This window comes from Protopterus annectens, chromosome 2.part0 (genome assembly GCF_019279795.1).
Source record: "Protopterus annectens isolate FY-2018-M chromosome 2.part0, PAN1.0, whole genome shotgun sequence".
Taxonomy (NCBI): domain Eukaryota; kingdom Metazoa; phylum Chordata; order Ceratodontiformes; family Protopteridae; genus Protopterus; species Protopterus annectens.
The window spans coordinates 1,180,125,744-1,180,145,004 of NC_056728.1; the positions used below are offsets into that span (position 1 = coordinate 1,180,125,744).

Here is a 19,261-nt window from a genome sequence, read left to right on the forward strand (position 1 = left end):
CCCATATAAATCTAAAAAGTTAATTTTAGAGGCGGATGTGAAGCTTAGGCAAACTCTAAATAAAATAATTCTGAGGTCAAATCATCTTGAATAAACAGCAAAACTGAATTTTACACACAAGCAAGATTCTATTTCTACAAAGCCTTGTGAACTCAGAGTTACAATATTGTCAGGATGGATGTGAGAGCAGTGCAATGTGAGATAACGCTTCCCTGTAAAACTAAGTTTTGTAAACAGACTACACAGTTTGCCAGTTAATTATTAATAATCATATTCCATATTCCACTTTTCAACAATATATTCTGTTCTAGCTTTACCATAGCAAGCCTTGCTGATTTAACTATCAGTAGTTCAATAGATATATACTACACGTGCCCACAAATGTACAAAATACTAATTTCAGTTTCAACCCATTGAGATTACAGAGATTACATATAGTGAGAAGTGAACAGCTTTTATTTATTTTTTTTCTGTTTTGTAAAACAACCCAGTAAAATGAAAAAAAAATGTTTATCAAAGGTAGCTGATTGACAGCCCTGTGTTATATCCACAACATTATGAATGGCTGGGGAGTTATCATGTTATCCAACTACAGTGTTAAACTTAACTTGGTAAATATTAAAGTTCTGTCAGGATTTTTAAGTTATCCAACTGTGGAAAATGGTCTCCCACAACTATGTTAATATTGCACCTAAGTGTATGTTTTCAGTTAACTAGGGACATTTAGGTTTATTTAAAGATGGCAAGAACCACCAAGAAGCAGTCTATCATTTAATTTCTACATTGTTAATCTATGGCTTACCCCTTTATGAACAATATTTTAGGGAGCAGACTGACGGTGTAAGCAAACCACGAGTTTATTCTCCTTTATTGTCTGTGCTTTTGATTTAATATCTCTGTAATCTGTACAACTGTTTTACTCTCCTTCTTGTTGTGTGATATAGCTGAATATCTCTTAGTGTTGACCTCAGTTTGTTATGAAATCCTTTGTCTAGAGGCCTAACTGTTTTCTTAGTGAGAGAAAGTTTCCAGAACTGGTTTTATCTAGCCAAGGTATTCCTGCATCTGTTATAATTTAGATAATTGGTCTGGCTTTTGTCGTGTGCCTTAAATAGCCAGTATTTTAAATCAGATATACCTGTTGCTCAGGCTGCTGCAGAGAGACTGACCTACTGCCAGTTGTGATATTAAGAAAATATAAGCGTTTATTCTCATTTATTGTCTGCACTTTTGATTTAATATCTCTGTAATCCCACCCATCCTCCCAGTTCTTGTTGTGGTCTTTTTGTCTGGTGGCTGTGAGTTGCCTGCCTCTGGTATAAGTCGATTCTGGACACTCCCTCCCAGTCACATTACATCAGCTCATTCTACTGTTTATAGTGAGAACGTAGCAAAGGCCCCACCCCTTTAGCTTCTGCATATTGAATTATCTCATTATCTTCTGCCTCTTCAATTTCTACAAAAAAAAAAACAAAACTGTTTCCTACCGTTCCTGGCACTAGTGTAGCCCAGATACAGATTTGCTGTATTCAGGACTTTTTGTAAGGTTCTGAGCAGTGCTCTTCAATTTTTTCCCTTAGATCTATCTGCTAGTTCTTTGCTATCCTGCACTTTTATTAGCTTATTAGTCTAGCACTTTAAACTATTCCCGTTGCCAGAAAGTCTGCTCTTCAATCTTTCCCTGAGAACTAGCTGGTTTCTCAGTAGTAGCACTAAAATCTGAATCCCTGTGACTAGCATTTGCTCTAAAACCTGCTGGAAAGCACTAGGAAGCCTAAAACTGATACAAGCACTCAACTCTCCTTGTTAATAAGGATAAATTAATCATAGGCACTAAACAGCGTATAATTGCAAAGTAACTTGCCAAGGTAAGGAAAAACAGCTCTTGTACTTTACAAAAGAAACACTGAACCAGGCATGTCCAAGAATCAGCTTCCAGTGATTTCTCCTGTCCACCTGGTGAATCTGGGCATACTGGGGCAATGCACCAATTGCCTCATGTACACAGACAACCCTCTCCTCCTACCACCCAACACTACAACCTGCAGCGATGCACTTACATAGCCAAACTGGAAGCAAAGCTCTCTCCACCCAAGATTGTGCTAGACAGTACAGAGGAGAAGGTTAACAGCTGCACTACGCCTCAAGCAACACATTGCCCTTCAAAACTCATGCCACCAACATCCACACATAGTAGCACTAAACTCACTTATGCGGAGGCCCTTAACATTAATCTGCCTGAGCAACAAGGACCTCCGAAGCTGAAAAGCAAACAAACACCAGTCACAACCAAAGTGTCACATAGCTCACAACACCAGTGTGCCACCCAACAACAGCCCCTAAGGCAAGACAACGTACCCAAAACTTTAGTCATAGGTGACTCTAAAGTCAGGCACACTGATGTCCCACTCACCAGGCTGAACAAGGAGAAAATTACAGTCAGCTGCCTGTTGGGTGCCAGGATCCACCACATCACGCATGCACTCAAGTCACTCCACAACAAGTACAAATATGACTCTGTCATTGTCCATGTTTGAGTGAATGACTTGAGATGTACCTCCCTGAACTACACGAAAAGAGACATGGAAGAGCTCTCAGATCATGTGGCCCAGGCAGGTATGACTCTAGCCCTGAGTAGCATCCTGCGTTTGCCCAGAATGATACCATAGTATAAGGACAAATGACTGACTTCAACAATTGGCTAAGTTTCTGGTGTCATTCAATGCAGATCCAGTATCTATCTGTCTGGGGCAACATGATCGACAAACCACGATGCTTTGCCAGAGATGGTCTGCACCTGTTGCCCCTGGGATTCAGGTTACTGGCTAAGGCTCTTGCCACCCCTATAGTGCCCTTTTTAGGCAAGGCTCAAAGGACAAAACCACCACCGTAACAGATATAAGCATGTAAAATCTGAAGGTAATGCTACTCAATGCTAGAAGTTTAAACCTCAAAATGCATTCTCTTGAGGTACTCCTAAAAATGGAGAACATCGTTACCTGTGCAGTAACTGAGACCTTGTTCAAGGCAAGAGAGCACCCCTGCAATACCAGGCTACAACTCTTACCACACTTTTTGTCCACCAAACCAGGACCGAAATTACTATAGATAGATGAGTGTCCATATTCACCAAGGATATTCACACCTCCAGGCTAGTTGCCCAACACAATGCATCTGAAATTCTACAGGTGCAACTAACACTAGGTAAGACTGCAATCCAAATTGTAGCTTGCTACAGATTCCCCACCATGCCCCAAGATTCTCACTACACCTTTCTAAACATATTGGAAAATATTAAGATACAACCAAACACCCTAATACTGGGTGATTTCAAGTACCCTGCCATTAATTAGGAAAACTACTCAGGTACCAACACCTTTGCTCAATGGTTCTTGGAATTTATAAATTCCAATGCCCTGGATCAGCTAATCCATAGTCCCACCAGGGGGTCAAATATTCTAGACATGGTCATTACCAACATGGGAGATTTATGCTCCACACCAGTGGTCACCCCCTCGTTGGTCAGGTCTGACCATAAGCAAATCACCCTTGACATCCACATCCCACTCCCACCCCCCAGTAAGGAACCTCCATAAAAAAACTTCTCCAAAGCTAACTTCATGCTACTCAAGTCAAAAGTGACAAACTTCATGACACCCATGCAGATGGAAATTGAAAGTTCGACAGCTGAATCCTACACTAAGGCACTGTACGAGCACATCCACTCATGCATGAATCATGCCATTCCAAATAGAACCAAGAAGCTCTCCTCCAAAAAAAGAAAGCCAATCTGGTGGTCCCCTGCCATAAGCAAACTATACAACAGAAGGAAGAAACTGTTGCAGAAAGGAGGAAAATCCCAGGATGCAAAATACTCCCTTACCAGCCTTAGTAAGAAGCTGAGATCCCTCATAAAATCGTCTAAAGCTAGTTACGAAAATAAAATTGCATAAGATTCCAAGGACAACCACAAGGCATTCTATAGTTATGTCAAGAATCTAAATGCCAACGTCACCCCCTCTCACCCCCTAAAGGGCCCATCTCAATACCAAAAGATTGCTAAATTCCGGTAATCACAACCACACAGATAAAAAAGGCACACTCCAAAGCTAAGAATATAGCATCCATGGGACCAGATGACATCCTGGGCTGTGTACTACATGAACTACAAAATGAACTGGCACCTCACCTAAGTGTCATGTTTAATCATTGCCTCACCTCAGGCTTCATGCACAATGAGTGGTGCACAGCTACAGTTATCTCACTTCACAAAGGGGGATCCACCTTGGATCCCAGGAACTATCGTCCCATCAGTCTGATGAGCCTGATCTGCAAAGCCATGGAATGCATTATCGTGGAACTTATAAACAAAGACATTGGCAACTTTTAAACACTGGGCTCCACCCAGTTTGGTTTCGTAAAGGGCTGATCTTGTCTCCTTAACCTGATTGACTTCTTCGAATCAGTCTCCAGAGCCATGGGCCAGGGCAAGGCGGTCCACATAGCCTATCTGGACCTCGCCAAGGCCTTTGACATCATCCTCCACTCTGGAATCATAGATAAACTTACTAAGCTGGGCATTAATCCCTACATTACTCGATGGGTTGTCAACTGGCTTACTGACAGAACCCACATTGTAAAAGTAACTGACTCCAAATCCAGCTCCAGAAATGTGACAAGTGGAGTACATCAGGGTTCAGTCCTGGGACTGCTCTTGTTTGGCATCTACTTCTCTGAAGTACAGGCCAGCAAAAGGGACTCTGCCTAAAAGAGTTCACAGATGACTGCAAACTGGGAGACATTATTGAATCTCCAAATTATGTGGATATTCTACAAAAGGGCCTTAAAGAAACAGATGCTTGGTGCCACAGCCATGGGCTCAAGCTCAATGCCAAATAATGTATATTTATCCCCTTTGGGAAAAAAGCATGTACCCATGAATTACCACATAAGTGGCAGTACACTAAACACTGAAAGTGTATTAAGGGACTTAGGGACACAGGTGGGCAGTGGTCTCACCTTTGATAACCACATCGCCACAACAGTCAGGAAATCCCTCTATGTGGCATACCTCATCACTAAGAGCTTTTCATCCAGAAAAAAGGAGGTCATTGTCCCACTGTACTCATCCCTCATTAGACCCATTATATAGTACAATTCCCCATTTGGTATGTACCTCACAAGACATCTGCAACAACTGGAAAGGCTAAAGAAATACCTCACTAAAAGGATCACAAGCCTAAAGCAGATGCCCTATGCTGACTGTCTAAAAAAACTCCAGCTATACTCTTTTGCATATTGTCTACTCAGATGCGATCTCTGCTTAACATACAAGGCCATGTCAAACCCAGAGCTGTTAGACATGCTGTACTTAAAGAAATCCCAATGCCTCAGAGTCACACACTCCAGGGATCTAAACCTGGTCATCACAATGAACAAAACCTGCTGGAGGGATAAGTTTCTGACGCAGAGACTTCCCGTACTCTGGAACAGACTGCCCATACATGTCAAGCTGAGTGCCTCTTTGGCCCTCTTCAAAAGGAACCTTGACGATTGGATGGGGGATAGGAAATTCACCCCGGGGATCACATCAGTCACCATGCTGGACAGGGGACCAGGGAAGTAAATATTCTGGGAAGAAATAGCTAGGGAATTGTTATGGCTAGGCTTGTATAAGCCTTAGGGCCAATAGCCTAGTACCAACCTATGAACCTATGAACCAATGACCCAGTGATTAGCAGAAAAGGTTTTTAATTCCTTGGCATATGTAATCAAGCGAGGTCTTATTAAAGCAATTATGAATAATGGAGCCTTAATTCCTAACTGCTGCAGTGGTCTGGTGCACCATCTGGGAGTAGCTTCATCGCCTTGTGGCCAGTGAGTGGTGGGGAGAGCTCTTCCTCCCTTGATACTCCCAGTGAGTGCAAGGGTAGGGTCTACCGTCAATGATACCCTCAAACAGAAAATGAATGAATTCATGACAAATGGATTCACAGGGAATTTTTCTGATGATTTGTAAAAGAGGTATCTTACTGTAAATTAAACAGCACAAGGTTCTGCACCTGAAATGTAATTGTAATCAAGCCTGTGCTGTAAACATGTATAATGTAGTCGTACACAAAATATATGCATATGGTCTGCATTATGATTTGCTGAGTAATAAAATATTACTACCATGCTGAATCTTTTCTTAGGTTATAAGCAGTTCTAAACATAAAGGGTGGAGACAAATGGATGATATTACCTTCACTCAATAATGCATTTTCATGAATTCTGAAAATATAGAGAATAAAAAAAAAGCTAAAATTGCAAAGAAACATCATAAAGATGTATACAAAATTAAATTAAAGACTCTACATATAAGAATATGAACTAAAAAGCTTAGATGTATGATTACATACAATATGAGATTAGCCATGCTATAGGGTATGAAAAAATCCTTGAGTAGTGCAGCACATATGAGGTTTGGAACACACCAATGTGTTCAGTGCCACCTACTGTGTCGCGGTCATGTAAGAGTAATAGAGGGTTAAGGTTGGGGAGGGGAGAGGAGGATAGTAGGCCTCAGATGGTAGTGGAAGGATGTTAGAGTGGTGGGGATATAAGGGATAGTATTAGGAAGGAGGAGAGTTGGGGAGGATGTGAGGTAGGTGTGAGGAGGGGTTTAGGTGATTTTATGTGCGTGTAACTTGATGAGGGATGTGATTTTGGCATGAACGCAAACATCACTGGGTGTGGGTTAATAACTTGGTGAACGTAGCCTTTATGAAGTTAGTTCCAATTTGGATGTCAGCAAAGGTTTGGCAGGAGAAGATTTGCGTAAAGAGGGTTATTTTTCATTCGGACAATATGGCAGCAGTGGGATTGTTGCAGGCAAAGAAAGCGTGGTCTGAATTGTTTTTGTGTGTATTATGTAAGTTGGTTTTGCAGAGTTTGTTGATTAACTTTTCATTTACAGGTGTGCATGTAGCAGGTGTTGGATTGCTGATAGCTTGTCTCTTTTCCAGTTTTCCAGGTTCCAACAGTTAGCTCTAGAGGCAGCGGATGAGCTGCTGGTGTTGGCAGACAAGGTATGGCAGACTGGCCTGGAATAATCAAACAATTTTTGCAGGAATCCTGGGCAACTTCTACAAGGAAGGCGTATGGTAGGGCATTGCAAGATTTTGATAAATGGAAGGAGTTCAGTCATAAACTTTGCTGTTCATCCACTTGGCTCAGACTTGGGAGCAAGGTAAGGGAGTTCTTTCAGTTAAGGTGGACTTAGCTGCAATTAGTATATTTGTGTTTGTGACAGGGTTACATGGCTTTACTAAATCTTGCCTGGTGGTTCATATGTTGAAGGGTTGGGGTAGGATTGATAGTGTGAAGACTGACCGATGATGGCTGTTGACAAGACAGGTTTTGAAGGTTTTGTTGTGTGGTTTAGATTTGGTAAACTGAATTTCATTAGACTATACTTTATGGGTAATGTTGTCTTTATGGATGTATTATGCAGCTTTAGGATACTGGAGTTGTTAGGGTTGCTAGTTTGATGGCATGTTTCAGTGTTTTCTGCCTGCATGTACATTTGGTAGTGTAGATCTAAAATGAATCAGTTGGAGAAGGGCAGGCAGATAGTATTGGGAAAGGACAGGAATGAGTGGTTGTGTCCGGTGGGTTGTTGTGGTCACATGCTGGGAGTCCTCAGGATTTCATTTTTCAATCAGTACGGGACAAGGTGATGACGAGTAATCAGTTTGTATATGTGATGAGAAGAGCTTTTCAGTGTGTTGGTTTTCTGGGAGACAGAATTTCCACTCATTTCTTTCACTTTGGAAAGGCATCAGATTTAGCTAGAGAAGGCAGATCAATAGAAATCATTAATATGGTGGGTCATTGATCATCAAATGCTTTATTGTCTTATTTTAGATATTTGGTTAAGCTGACTGGCTTAGTTGTATTTTTTTTCTTTTCTCTCTCTCTCTCTTTCTCTAGGAAAGGATATTCTCATTCTTGGTCATTCTTTTATTCATTGGGTAGCAAAGAGGGCTGCAGTTAGGCAAGATGTCACACAATTGGGTTTACATTGTTGAGGATGGAGAGTCATCTGTCATGGTGTAAGAGGCCTTAGTTGACATCAGCTCATGGAGGAGTTTGCTTTCGTACAGTCACTAATTGGGCTTCCTAGAATGCTGGTTGTTCATTTGGCAGGTAACAATCTGGGAATGGTTCCAAACAGACAGCTGGTAATTAGTATAAGTGAGGATCTGCTTATGTTAAAAAGAATATGCACAGGCATATGCATTGCGTGCTCTGATGTAGTACCACAGTTATATTGGAGGAATGATGACAGGTTTATGGCTTTGGAGAAGGCGCATTGGTTTGTTAATGTTAAGGCAACTGGCTGCTTTGGGTATTTATATGATAGACCATGGGGATTTTGATGACAGGGATCCAGTTTGGTTTAGGCAGGATGGAGTACACCTTAACAATTTTGGTTTGGATCTGTTTAATGTGCATTTAGGTTTATTTTTGGATGGTTTGGTGAAGGTTTTGGAGTGAATGAGAGGGAACAGCTTGTATCAGGCTGTTTGCCAGAGAAGAGCGTCAGGATTGTTCCTCTTCTGTTCTTCCTCTGGTGTTGGGTGTTTGATTCAATGAGCTGGAGGATGAAAGTGAGCAGTGGGACGCTGCTTGAAGTAAGAGTAAATGAGCCGTGGTGATGACACAGCTTATTTGGTCAGGGTGAGCTGGGATACACTACATTAGTGAATGGTTACATAGATGTTTATGCTGTGTTTAATAAATGAAATGCTGTTCAGTAAAGTTATGTTTAGGGAAGTGTAATAAAGATGGTCAAATGTCATTTAGTGTGGTGTGGTTATTGGTGACAACCACAACAAATGGCTTAAACATCATTGCTTCTAATTCTAAACAAGATGCTACATATTGTGTGTGTGTGTGTGTGTGTGTGTGTGTGTGTGTGTGTGTGTGTGTGTGTGTGTGTGTGTGTGTGTGCATGCGTGCGTGTGTGTGTGTGTGCATTTGTGTGTGCGTGTGTGCGTGTGTGTGCATGCGTGTGTGTGTGCGTGTGTGTGTGTGTGTGTGTGTGTGTGTGTGTGTGTGTGTGTGTGTGTGTGTGTGTGTGTGTGTGTGTGTGTGTGTGTGTGTGCATGTCTGTGTGTTTGTCTGTCTGTAGAAGTAGTTACGACCAAGAAAACAATCCTAATAGAGGTTATGGGAAAGAAACAGTACAGATTTATAAGCATTTTCATACAAAACCATGTTAGGTAATGTATTGAGGAGTTTTATTGTAAATCTTCTGCGGCTAATGAAGCAATTGTTCATTCATCCCAACAATAATCTTCATACACTTACATCTTCATACAAGTATCTTGTTTGCAATGTATTATTTTCATTTGCAGAGACTTAGTAGTGCTAGAATAGCATTAGTGTACTGAAGAAGATATCTGTGACTTTCCTTGAAGCTGTTACCCCCCCCCCCCATGTAACTGTGCAATTTTGTTTTGTGTTTCTTATTGTGCAGCTCAATAACAGAGAATGTTATATGTTTATAGGAAATACTTAGACTTGCAATATTTTCTATTTCAGAGTTGCAGTTTTACAAAATGAAAAAATGATTACAAAATGTAGGCATAACTGTTAATGCAAGTTCTAAAAATAAAATCAAAAATATAGGTTTTTAGACATTGGGCATGATATTAACAGAATGGTACCTGAATGTACAGTGGAAGAACACAGAACTCAAAACGTAGTAAGATAAATGTTGACAATTTAACAGATTAGTGATTAACACTTTACTAGTGAGTTCTGCTTCATGAGAACTAAAATTACATTCTACACCTCTTTTTATGTATTTGACTGGACTATCAGTCCATATTTCTTTATCTTTATTTACTGTTCTTCAGTATCACTGGATATTTTTTAAATATGTCAGGGAAGATACCATAGAAGTTTCACAAGCAGTCAAAACTATATGGGCTGCACTTCAAGACACTTAGGTAGTAGCACAGGTTTATAACCCTATAAGGGAACTTCAGTGTCTAGCTGCCGATAATGCAGGAATACATAATAAATACAAATAGTAGGTCAGCACTATTGCATAGAGAGATATAGTCCTAACTACAAACCAGATGACCTTACCATCACCTGTATGGCATGTTGTGTACTGGAAGAGTTGCTACGTGGAGATAGGAATGGCAGACCTCTGCTGATTCCTAAACTTTGGAGGGAAGCAGTTGGCTCAGCCCACTTCTATACTGACCTGTAGCTGTGATTGGGTGCTTAGAAAGCAATTCCTCAGGGCAGCTCTAATGTATATTCATGACCTGTAGAGGGATGCTGCTGTTTCACAAAAATAGGTGGGAACATGCAGGAAAATGTATAAAGTACATTCAAAAGCTCTCAGTGTTAAACAAGCAGTGTGAAGCCTTTAACTCAAGAGATACTCACAGACCTCAAACATTTGTCCCTGGAGGAGTGGTTACTACCTAGAAGCTGTAGTTTCATTGGCCATTTTGGGTGAATTCTAAACTCCTTGATCTGTCTCTCTTAAAACCCGGCTGCCTCGTGGTTTTGGCATCTTTTCAGGCTTGCTAGTTGTTGTTGAAGCACCTACCAAGGGGAGAAAATGCTGAGAGAAGAAAAGGAGCCACTTTTGTGATTTTAAGTATTTTCTTCTGATCTTTTGTTAAGTTTTACTGCTTTGCCGTCTACTTTTTGGCATTTTCCGGCTTGCTAAAGTTTATGTCAGTAACAGTACTTGGAACACATCTAGAGCCTGCTTATTGCATTTCCTGTGTTGCACTTAATTTAAAATCGTTTTTTTCTCTAAAAACTGCATTTTACCTGATTTTGGGCTAGCACTCAAGTGTGGGGTCATTTATTGCACTGTTGTGATTATTTTGCTGCGTGTGTATCTCTGCTATCTTTAAACTAAAACAAAAAGAAAAAAAAAAATCTTGCCTTTTTCCCACTTTTTGAAAGGTAAGAACGTTCAGTTACAGATTTGCTGTTCTGAACTGTTTGGAAGTTTCTAGAAGGCCAGTGCTTGCTTGGGCTAAAGGGAAGTCTCTGTGTTCACCAGTGGGAGTAGTTAACACTGAACAGCCTGCCTGTCCCTGGAGGAGTGGTTACTACCTAGAAGCTGTAGTTTTATTGGCCATTTTGGGTCAATTCTAAACTCCTTGATCTCTCTCTCTTAAAACCCTACAACTCTCTTTTTGCGCGGTTTTGCGCACTGAGCAGCGTCGGGCAGTGCTGCCTAAACAGGTTTAAACTATTCCAGGCTCCACAAAGTCTGCTCTTCACTTTTTCCCTTAGAACTGTTCAAACTCTCAAAGTAATCACTCTATTCTCTTTCTAAAGCCCTGCACTTTCTCAGCTCTTATAAGGAAACACTAACTAACTAAAGCACTACACCCTCCTTGACTTCTCATAAGTATTAGGCTCCCGATTGGTCCTTCCTGTTCAAGTGAAAAATCAGTTCCCTTCCCTAATCTGATCAGTAAAAAAACAGTTCCCTATACTAATCTGGTATGTCCATGGGTCAGTTTCAAGGTTACTCTCCAGTACAGCTGGTGAATCTGGGAATTTTGAGGCAATGTTAAAATTGCCTTATGTACACAGACAACCCTCTCCTCCTTCCAACAAACTCTAATACATTGAAAGATGCAGTTACACAGCCAAACTGGAGGCAGAGCTCTCTCAACCCAAGACTGGCACAGTCAGTCAGGAGGAAAAGGTAACCACCCACACCACAAATCCAGTCTCACACAGACCTATTGCATCTGCATACCCAACACATAAACACACAAAAACATACTCAGGGGCTCTAAATAAAAATCTGCCTAAACAGCAAAGACCTCCTAAGCAGATATCCAAGCAACAGCCACCCCTCAACAATACCCATGAATCACATATCTCACAAAATCAGTGTGCCTCACAGTCACAGCTCTTAAGGCCAAACAACACACCAAATACACTTGTTATAGGAGACTCTATTGTCCGGCACACTGACGTCCCACTCACCAGACAGAACAAGGAGAAGGTCACTGTAAGCTGCCTGTCGGTTGCCAGGGTCCGCCACATAATGCAAGCACTCAGGTCACTCCAAAGAAAGTACAAGTATGACTCCGTCATTGTCCATGCTGGTGTGAATGACCTGAGATGTACCTCCCTGGACTACATGAAAAGAGACATAGAGGAGCTCTCTGACCATGTAGCCCAGGCTGAGTAGCATCTTGCCTCACCAAGAATGATGCCACAATATAAAGACAAAATTATCAGTTTCAACAATTGGGTAAAGTATTGGTGTCATTCAAAGGGGATCCAGTGTCTGTCAGCCTGGGATGACATGTTCGACAAGCCACGTTGCTTCGCTAGGGACAGCTTGCACCTGTCACCCTTAGGCTTTTGTATACTGGCCAAGGCTCTTGCCACCCCCTTTTTTAGGCAAGGCTCAAATGACAAACCCACCTCCATAGACACACCAAGGATAAAAAAACTAAAGGTAATGCTACTCAATGCCAGAAGTCTAAACCTCAAGATGCACGCACTCGAGGCTCTCCTCAGTATGGAGAAAATCGATGACTGTGCAGTAACAGAAAACTGGTTCAAGGCTCCTGAGAGCACCCCAGCACTACCAGGTTATAACTCATACCATGCGTTTCGGCCCCAAAACTTGGACCGAAGCACAAAAGGAGTGGGAGTATCTATATTCATCAAAGATACCTACACCTCCAGGTTAGTGGCACTGCAAGAAGCATCGGAAACCATCCATGTGCAACTAACAGCAGGCAAAACTGCCTTTCAGTTTGTAGCCTGCAACAGAATACCCTCCCTATTACAGGAACCCCACTTGGCATTCCTGAGAACACTGGAGAATATGAAGGTCTCTCCAAACACTGTTATTGAGTGACTTCAACTACCCAAGCATTGACTGGGAAAACTACTCAAGCCCAAACACCCTCGCCCAATGGTTCCTTGAATTTATAAACTCTAACGCAATGGAACAACTGGTCACCACTCCCACAAGAGGGAACAACATATTGGACCTGGTCATCACCAACATGGGGACATTATGTTCCACACCAGGGGTAAACCCCTCATTGGTAAGATCAGACCATAAACAAATTTCCCCTGGACATCCATATCCCATCCCCACCCCCAGCCAAGGAAATCACTGTAAAGAATTTCTCAAAAGCCAACTTTGCACTTCTCAAGACTGAGGTGGAATCCTTAAAAGCACCTGGGCCAGAGGATAATACAGTCCATTCCGCAGAATCCTTTACAAATGCATTCTATGAGCACCTGCAGGAATGCATGGATCATGCTATCCCAAATAAAACCAAGACTCACTCCTCCAAAAACAGGAGACCGGTCTGGTGGACCCCGGCCATAAATAAGCTATACAACAGAAGGAGGAAGCTACTACATGACAGAGCAAAATCCCAAAAAGGGAAGGCATCTCTGATCAGTATTAGCAAGAAACTTCGATCCCTCATAAAATCATCAAAGGCCAGCTTTGAAAGAAAAGTTGCCCTAGACACTAAAGATAATCACAAGACCTTCTTTAGTTATGTCAGGAACATGGGCGGAAACTCCCAGATATGCTCTGAATTGTTGCATAACGGTACAAAATATACCGAACCTACAGACATAGCCAACATCCTGGCAGACAGATTCAGCGCAACCCCCCCCCCCCCAAGGAACAAATGCCTATCCCAACTGAATGTAACCTCCCTGACATCACAGATGCACAGGTGAAAGCTGCCCTCTCCAAAGCAAAAAACACAGCATTTATGGGACCGGACGGTGTCCCAGGCTGTGTCTTACATGAGCTCCAAGAAGAACTGAACCCTCACATTAAGTCACTGTTTAAACTTAGCCTTACTACAGGATATGTACCCAAAGAATGGTGTACAGCTACAGTGGTCCCACTCCACAAAGGTGGTGCCACAACGGACCCCGGAAACTATCGCCCCATAAGTCTGACTAGTCTGGTCTGCAAAGCTATGGAGCGTATTATCATGGAACTCATAAACAAAGACATTGGGAGCCTCCAGACACTGGACCCTACCCAGTTCGGCTTTGTTAAGGGCAGACCTTGCCTCTTAAACCTAGTTGATTTCTTTGAAACAGTTACCAAAGCCATAGATGAGGGCAAGGTAGTCCATACAGCCTACCTGGAACTCGCAAAAGCCTTCGACAGAATACCCCACTCAGGCATCATAAATAAGCTTACCAGCTTAAATATCAACCACTATATCACAAGATGGGTTGCACACTGGCTCAGAGATAGAACCCACATGGTCAGAATCGCAGGTGCCATGTCCAAACCCAAACCAGTTACAAGTGGCATCCCACAGGGCTCAGTTCTGGGACCTCTCTTGTTCGGTATATACTTCTCTGAGGTTCAGGCTAACACGGGGGAATTATGGCTGACAAAGTTCACAGATGACTGCAAACTGGGGGCCATAATCGAATCTCCAGCTGACACAAGCATCCTCCAAAAGGGTCTCACAGAGATGGATGCTTGGTGCCAGAGCCACGGCCTCAAGCTAAATGCTAAAAAGTGCATAGTCATCCCCTTTGGGAAAAACAAGGTGCCCACAAATTACCACATAGGTGGTAATCCATTAAGTACGGAAGAAGTAATTAGAGATTTGGGGACCAACGTAGATAGTAATCTCTCCTTTGATAATCACGTTGCCAAAGTGGTTAGAAAGACCTTCTATATAGCCCACCTTATCATGAAGGGTTCGCATCTAGATCAAGAGAGGTCATTGTGCCCCTCTACTCGTCGCTCATCAGGCCCATAATTGAATACAATGCCCCTTTTGGGATGTACCTTACCCGACACCTGCAGCAACTGGAGGGAACCCCAAAAGTACCTCACCAAGAGGATCATGGGCTACAAACAGATGTCCTATGCAGCTGACTAAAGAAACTCCAGCTCTACTCAGTTGCTTACCACCTACTCAGAGGCGATCTATGCCTGACGTACAAAGCCATGTCAAACCCAGAATTAATGGACATGCTCCACCTCAAAAAATCCAAGTCTCTTAGAGCTACATGCTCCAGGGACCTAAACCTCAGCACAAAAATAAATAGGACATGCTGGAGGGACAGATTCATTTCCCAGAGGCTTCCCTCACTCTGGAATAGAATCCCAATTCATGTTAGACATAGCCTCTCGCTGACCCTCTTCAAGCGAAATCTGGACGCGTGGATGGGAAATCGCAAATTCACCCCTGGGATCTCTTCTGTGTCCCTGCTAGACAGAGGCACAGTGAACTAATCTTAAAAGGGTACCTTCTGTGACCTACTTTACAGAGGCACAGTAGGCTAATCTAATAGGGAGGCGGAAGCCAAATACACTCTGGCTAGGCTTATAAATGCCCTAGGGCAGATAGCCTAGTATCTACCTATGTATCTATGAACCTATGTAAATTATAGTAAAGCATCTTTAGAACAGATAAGGAAGTGTAATATGGCCAGCTCCTTTTGCATAAACTAAAATGACCCGAGTTCATTTAACATCTCAGGCACCTGTTAAAGCTGGCTAGCGGGGGGGGGGGGATGTATCTCTAAAGCATAAGGTATCAAAGGAATGTAATTTCCAAATAATGAAATAACCAAATCTCAGTATATCAAACTTACTAGTAATGTCAGTGAAATATGATAGTATATCTAAAGGTTAAATATAATGGTCAGTTAGTTATATGCAGTGTGCTATTATAATCTCTTTCCTGATAGAGATGCTCACAGCCTATGGAAATAATCCATTGAAGACTTTCTAATTTGTCATGTTTGTTTTTTTTCCTAAAAAACAAAAAAACAAAAAAAAAAAACAAGGGAGAGATTTTTGAAGTAATAATATGGAATAGTGTCCTCCTGTGCATCTCAAGACAGCATTTCTTAGTATCTCTGTTACATTTAAATAGGCCTTCATTGATAGAATCTGTAGAGTATGGGATGCATTTTTTATTATATTCAATAGCTCAGATCAACAACAACAAAAAAAACATAATATGCATACATCATACGCACAGTAATATATATATATATATATATATATATATATATATATATATATATATATATATATATATATATATATACACACACACACACACACATATACCCCAGACACACACATTCAAGATCTCTCTCAAATACTTCCTAACCCACCACACAATATGCCCCTGTAACCTCCCCCCTTGAACCTAGTACAACTCTGGGTCTCTTCACACCTCCCTCACCCTCTCTTCATCTTCCCATTACCTATCTCATCTTTCCTCTTTATACCTTATTAACTCCACCTTCCCCACCCTATCTCCAGCCACCCACTTTCTGCTTTTATACCTCAGGCCTCCTCTTCTACCTACCTCCTGTCAGTAAGTAGATAACTTTTCCTGACTCTCTACAGGCTACCTAACTATTCATACTAGGACTCTCACTATACTAACTATGATCCTAACATCACCCACCATCTCTCAACACTAACTGCTTCTAACTCCTCCACCCCCCCCTCCAAATCCTGCTTACATCACCTTCTGCTACCCTTCAAGCATGTGAGACTATTAGAACATTATTTCTTGCCTTGAGTGTATGTCTCTTTTATACGAATCTGACTAAATGTATTTGTGATAAACTCTCGCTTGCCTCCATTATTGAAATGCAATTGACAATCATTACTAATTGTACTGCATATTTACTGAAATTTGTAATCTACTATTTATCTACTCTACATTGGAGCTTTTCTCCCCGGGTTTCGCTGAAAAAGGGCTGTGTCCCAGTCAACACATGTCAAATAAATAAATTAAAAAAAAAATTATATATATATATATATATATATATATATATATATATATATATATATATATACCCCTAAACCAAACTAAAACTATATTTGAAAATGATTTCAGAAAAATACATTTACTAAATAAAACGCAGTGTGTGCCACTGTTTCAAGAATCACAATAACTGGTAATTCTTTGATTCTTAAAGCTTTCCATCCTTGAACTTCACATTTAGGAAATCAGATATCCACTAGTCAGCACTTTCCCAAAAGGGGGATTTGTACTTCCTGTGCTAGCAGTTTGCTTACAAATAACAAGCACTCAGTATTTATGAGATTGATAGAGAATGAAAGGCTGGTTTCCATGTTTGTAAATTAGCAGTACAAAACGTAGCAGTTATACAAAATTAATTGACAAACGTGACAGCACTAACTGTAAACCCCAGCTGATGAAAACTACATCATCAAATATTATCGTTTGCCAAATAGGTTTCTTAATATGTGTCCCAGAAATCTATGGCTGTGTAATGGACTGTACTGCATCCCATTCTGGTAGAGCTCCATCAAACAGCTGCGATAAAATAATGCTCCAAATGAATAGAGCAGCAGTAGCACCATTTTATCTGATTGCAGTAACCCGTGCCAAATAGTAGATGTGCGCCAGTAAAACCAGTTCCAGGGAGCCTGTTAAAAGTCTTGTGCTTTAACAGCTGCAACTGGTAGAGCAATGAAAATACCATTTAAATATTAAAAGCAGCAAATGCAAGACACAATGCAGGATGGCTGCATCCTCTGCCGTGTAAGATCTCGCTCGATACCTATTCAGCCATCTTAAGCCGAACAGGAAGCTGCACTAAATATGTCATTTTGTGTAAATACCATTTGTCTGTTTCCTTCTTGATTGTGTCTCTGTACCTCTGTCTCTCACGCTCTATTTCTGTCACTCTGTCTATTTTTTTCTCTTTCTATGTCTTCCTCTTTATGTCCCCTACAATCTCTCCCTCTCTTTCTTTGATATCAGTCTGCCGAAGTTTGAAAAAACGGGCACAGATGCTGTGAATACAGGAGTTCCTGCTGCATTCTGTTTTAAGAAATGCAGTGTTTTGCTGTATTAAGGGGGCAAGAGTCAATTATTTCTATTTCATAGTCATTTATTAATGAAACATCACCACAGACAAACCAGTGATTACCGTAACAGTTAAAGGACTTATTTAGAGGCATACTCCTTTACAAGCAATCTAGGAAACATGCCGATATCTGTTTATTGGTTATACTGTTGTGAGCATGGAATCCGGATTTACAGGATGCATCCCTTTACTGTGTTTAGTCATGTTACAGTCTTCTGAAAAGTAACATATTGATTTTCATTCTATAAAAATGCTACTTCAGTTTAAACAAGATGGAATAGGCCAGACATATAAAGAATGGTGAATGTTGCACATAACCAAAAATGTTTGTTCTTCTTAGTGCATCCTGAAATGTTATATAAATGCTTTGTGAAATATAAGATTATGTACAGGACTATACTGATGGATCAGTGATCAACATCATGCAAACAATGTGTTTAGAGTACATTCAACCAGTGAATTAAAAGGCACATTATGCTGATGGCAAGCCCAAAGCAACAGAACACAGATTATATATACACACTGTAGGCTACAGACAGGAAGATTCATAGACCGAAGGCTACTGCATTAAGTTAAATCATGAAAAGGACGTGACGTCACATCTGCTGCTCAACATATAAGGGCTAAAGATCTCAAAAATATGTTTCCAACAGTTATCAAAGAGACAGAAAAGGAAAAAAAAAAGAGAGAGAGAGAGAGAGAGAGAGAGAGAGAAATTAAGACAGACAGAAAGAGGGAAACAGAGAATGAGAGAGAGAGAGAGAGACCTAGACAGGGAGACAGAGACATGGAAATCCATCTAAAAGAACGAAACAGATAAAGGGAATAACACTTATTGTAGCAGGAAAGTAGATGAGAAACAAGATTTTGGATGAAGAAATGCAGCATCCCAAGAATGTATGTGTGTGCAATCACACCTTGACAGACGTGTCAGTTAGTAACCTTATTTAGCTGTCCAAAGCTGAGAAAGTCTCAATAAGTTGGTATTGCTTGAGTATGACACATCTAAAGCAGCTCCTCTACAATCTGGGAGATCATGATGGTACAGAATACATCATCGATTCATACGGTAGCTGCTGCATATAATAGATTCATTTATTTCCTCTCCTGCTAACATCCATCTGAATGTATCTACTGTGTAGAGTTCTGCTCTTCATCTCAGAAACAAGGTGGACATGCTTTATAAAAGAGGCTGTAGACAGAATGTAAAGTATGATCTTACTTTTATATCAGTCACCATTATAAGGCTATGGGAGACAGTGTTCATATCCAGGTGTCTCCGATTATCTCCTCTTATTAGTTGCTTTCTGAATCCCTGCCTGGTTTCCAT

General features: G+C 41.1%; 1 protein-coding gene across 1 annotated transcript in view; it reads right to left on the reverse strand.

The window, feature by feature from the left end:
• Positions 1-19,261, reverse strand: part of GRID2 (glutamate ionotropic receptor delta type subunit 2) — a 4,699,489-nt gene that overhangs the window by 3,294,390 nt on the left and 1,385,838 nt on the right. The window lies entirely within an intron of this gene.